The sequence below is a fragment of the Passer domesticus genome, chromosome 1 (genome assembly GCF_036417665.1).
Source record: "Passer domesticus isolate bPasDom1 chromosome 1, bPasDom1.hap1, whole genome shotgun sequence".
Taxonomy (NCBI): domain Eukaryota; kingdom Metazoa; phylum Chordata; class Aves; order Passeriformes; family Passeridae; genus Passer; species Passer domesticus.
The window spans coordinates 121,977,261-121,982,164 of NC_087474.1; positions in this window are offsets into that span (position 1 = coordinate 121,977,261).

Below are 4,904 nucleotides of genomic sequence, written 5' to 3' on the forward strand. Positions count from 1 at the left end.
TGTGCTGAAAACAGGGATGTTTTCATTGCTGTTGAGCAGGGCTTGCACAGCACCAAGGCTTCTTCTGCTCCTCCCTCCATCCCACCAGTGAGAAGGCTGGGGGTGCACAAGGAGTCTGGACAAGACACAGCCAGGACAGGTGACCCCAACTGACCAAGGGGGTATCCCACACCATATGGCATCATGCTCAGCTTATAGAGCTGGGGGGGAGAAGGTGAAATAAGGGGAGATATTCAGAGTGATGCTGTCTGTCTTCCCAAGGACCTGTTATGCATGATGGAGCCCAACTTTCCTGGGGATGGCTGAACACCTGCATGCCAAAGGGAAATGGTGAATTAATCCATTGTTTTGCTTTGCTTGCATGAGCAGCTTTTGCTTTTCTTATTAAACTGTCTTTACCTCAAACCTTGAGTTCTCTCACTTTTACTCTTCCATTTCTCTCCATTCCATGGGGGAAGGTGAGCGAGCAGCAGCATGGTGCTTGTTTGCCAGCTGGGGTTAAACCACCACAAGGCTTCAAAAGCCTGTACAGTGATCCTACAAGCTACCAGTCAGCACATCAGGTTTTGCTTGCATGAAGCTGCCTCAGTTGTCCACAATGATGCTTCTGCTCAAACCCCAAACTGTCCCAGCACTGGAAACACTGGTGAACTGTGCATTCTCTTACCTAGGCCAAGTATGGTATTCTTCCATCTTCACCCTTCCAAGCTCAGTCCAAAAGTTCAAGTAAACCCTTGGAAACTGGATCAGCAGGTCTTAGTGTGCATTTCCAGCTGTCAGTTTTAAGACACAGAGTTGCTCCTCAGCATGTGCCCCTATGTCTAGTGGGGTAACGTCCTGAATTCTTGCTTAGATATGCAAATTCTTGCTTAGACTTTTCTTCTGCCAGGGGTCCCTATTTCAAGGAAATCACCCAAAATGCTGTAGTCTTCTTTCCCCAGCATATTTCTCCCAGCCCTTTAGCATACATTTTGCTTAACCCAGGAGTGCCACAGTACTCTGTCTGAACCTGAGTGCAGGTATGCACAGGGTTGTGGTCCTCTCACTTCTAGTTCCTGCTTTCAATATTGTTTCAGTACCTTTCTGTAAGCAGAAAATAATAATTCATGGTTTCAGTTTGGTGCCCAATGTGATCTCTTGTTCAGAATATGCATCAGGTCATCAGTGGCCTTTTTTTTTTTTTTATAGCAGACTATTTTTTGCCTAATTCCACCACTTGCAAGAGTTTATCACCTTCCATTCAGCCTGGAGTCTGGCTAAAATAAGATGGATTGCTATTTTCAGTCAAAATTTTGATACTACAGCAACATAGTCATTTGTCTGTAGGAAACGTCGGCTTCATCATAAATTTCAGTCTGGTTTTACTATTCATTTCCCAGGCTGTTGAGAGGCTACAGTAAAAAATATTTCCCTATAACTTTTCTGTAACCTTGGAGTTAGGCATACTGGTTGAAAGTATGCATCTACTGAATTAGCAGAAATGCAAAGAGGCGAGAAATATAGTAGTGATTTTTTTTTTTTAACACAGATTCCAAGGGGTATTTAAGGAACTATGAGAGTACACATGACATTTGTGCCAGGCAAGGTAATAGAATCTCTAGCAGAGGAATCAAAATAGTGAGCCCAATGTGCCGTGTTAAAGATTGCAAACAATATATTGTTCCTGAATATAATTAATGTATTATATATATATATATATAAAATTCACTTGTTCTCCTATGCAATAAAGGCAAAACATTAACACAAAGTTACTATTTCTGTAAGGGACAGTCATGTCTCACACCTCTGCAGGGTTCTTCATGTGTACAGACAAGGTGTGTAAGGGGTGGTACTCCATCCAACAACTCTCCTAGGTTAAGAGGGAAAGTCTGGGCATTGATTCATATCTCTTGAATGAGATACATACAGCAGAGGGTAGGAAGAAATTAGCAGCTTTCATAGTACAGGGGGGTCTTCAACAGAGTGCAAAAAGCATCTGGTTGGAGTCTGTTCTGTTCAGCACACTCAGAAGTGTTTGAGAAAGGACCTGTACAATAGTGTCATATACAATTATACATATACTACACAATAGTGTAATGGAAACTTTGCTTGTTACACCATTGACAAGTGCACAGTGGTATTGTAGACCACCTTGTCAGAGGGTGGTGGGTAAGCTACCAAGATTCACATGTGCTCTTATCCCTCATCTTCAAACACTTGGGCACATCTGAATATTTTCACCCGTGTGAGTTGCATGAGGCACTCTGTGTATGAAAGAACTTCATTGCATTGCAAGGGAAAGTTTTGAGAAAGGAAAGAATTGTAAAGTTTTACAGGAGCCTGTCTTGTGTGCCTGTCACCACTATGACAGCAGAAGGAAATTCTCAGCAACCAGAACAAACCCATCCTGTGTCATCAGCTTGGAGCAACCCATGGTGCCTTATTTATGCTGGTTGATTCTCTGGATCTTGCTGAAGGTAATGACTGTAAAAATGCTGTGCGCCTAGTTTTTGGCAAGCATCTATCTTTTAGGAGTCAGGTGTGCAAAACAATTCTCATTTAGCTATTTTTGGTCACATCAGTTCTTGTCCATTAACTTCTGGCAATGCAGCTTCACTTGAAGTTTCTATGTTTACATGACTTTATTGATGTGTGAACAGAGTGAAAAGTGAAAAGCACATCAGCATGCAGGAATAAAAGTCATCAATTTCCTGGATCACAAAGAATAAGAATGCTCAATAGTTTAATACTAGAAAATTAATGCAGATGAGTCATCCTCACACTAAAACTACAGACAGCTGGGTCGTGAGAATGTTTTTCTCTTCTTTCTTTCTTGTAATAAGAACAATGTATCATTGTCTATCACATATTCTCCAAATTACAGAAGTGTTTTGCACACCTGCCATTTAACCTTTCAGCATTCTGTACGTCACCTGGCTCCTGCATGTCTGCACAAGTATTTAACATGTATAGAAGAAAATGCTTTAAAAGTTTACCCAAACAAAACATGCTTAGAAGGTTAGGAAAGTGAGCACACTTCTCTAATTCACAAATTGATCAAGTAATTTTTGTCCTCTCCTGTCTAATTGTGGAGGGTTGAAGAGGCCTCATTGAAGAGACCTCCTTGCATGGAAACAGAAGTGATTTTTCAGTGTGTGAAGATGTGGAGTACTTCATTAGATGTTTGTCCTGAGGAATTATAGCATGATTGGCCCATTGTGAACTGGATTTTTACTGCTTCATCTGTCTTTGTTTTCTCCTCTTGTTTTATCTTCATTTTATTGTGTGTGTCATGGTGGGAAAACATTACTTTGTGAGTATTCTTTTTAACAAGTAAAGCCTGCTTCCTGCAGCCGATATAGACTTATCTGACTTCTAGGTCATAAATCATTTGATAGATCATAGATCACTTGGATCATTTTTCTTTTAAATTAATCAGATTCTGGCCCAAAGGATTGGACAAAGCTAATATGCCACAGTTGTGCATATGTTATAACAGGCAACCTTCTGATTGCTTCATGACCTCTTTGAAATTAGGTTTTACAAGCTCAGTGAAGGAAGCACACATCACTTATCTGCAATAGGAGTGGTCTTTTTGACAGAAATATAAACTAACATGTTATTGTAATAAATATCCTTCTATTTCCCCCCTAGAATAAAGGAACAATGCTGTAGTGCCAGAAAATTGGAAGTGAAGTGCTATGCAAAAACAGGAATAGAAAGGGCTGTGCAGTAGTGTTTGTAGCCTTGAGAAATATTGCATCTGGGGTTAAAATAGTATTACTTTAGGGAGCAGGGACACGTGTCTCCATCTCATGTACATTCCCTTCTCTGTTGAAAGCTGAAGCGTCTCCAGCCACTCTTTGAGCCTACAGCATCTCCTACTTTCACCATCAGTCTCTGTTGCTTTGTGCCAACAGCTTTTGTCTGTTCAAGGTCTGTACACCTGGAAGTGTAGAAGGAGTGTTCTTCTCCTTCATCCTCTCAAAAAAAGGTAAGGTCAGAACAGCAGCTTTTTGGAGAAAAAAAGGAAATGCTGAGATAGCCAGTGCTGCTGATGGTAAGCCTGACTGGAGAACAGGAAAAGAAAAAAAAACTGTTTTCCTAAGCCTCAGCAGCAGCTCTGACAAAGTCAGCTTATTACTGGAGCTTATGCTACAGCTTTCTGTAACAGAGTTTACTGTACAATGCAATGGCTTCTAGTGCCATTGTCAAGCCTTATTATTCTTAGTTTTTCTCCTTAGCATTTATTAGATTTTTCTGAAAAGAGGACAGAAGTGTGACCACAGCAGCTCTTCTCACAAGAGGTGCTGTGTGGCAGATGTGTTATATCTGCTTTGTATCTGCAATGCTGAATTGTCAAAACTTTGGACTCTTGGTAGAAAAAAAAAATGTTGGGTTAGACATATTTTTTAGCTTGAAAAAAAGATGTCAACAATAGCAAGCGGGTGTTGGCAAAAATCTGGCAGCCCTCTATACAGCTGGGAGAAATAATCTATTAATAACCCACCTGGAGCCATAGTCCTTATATTTAGTGTGTCTCTATCCTGAGACATGGCTGCAGCTCATGTGCTGTTTTCACTGGCGCTGCAAGGATTAGCAGCAGGCCATCTGTTCAGCCAATGAGGAAAAACATGTGATTGGCAGGTACCACTGACCTAAGGCAGACATCTCCTTTGGGTGCTGCCTGCAGAGTGTAACTGTGTGCCGAGTTCCTTCTTCTTTCAAGTTGTAAATGAAATACATTCATTCTGAGGTGATAAAAAGTGTCTCATGGTTGTTACAGCTTGTTTCTCTGGCATGTTCAACCAGTCTGTGCTTGTCTTTCTCCTCTGCAATTTACTAAAACCTACAAAGTTGTAAATCTAATCTCTAAGCTGGCACATGCTGAAGGGATGAGACACTGCAGATATCTGAGGGCAGAT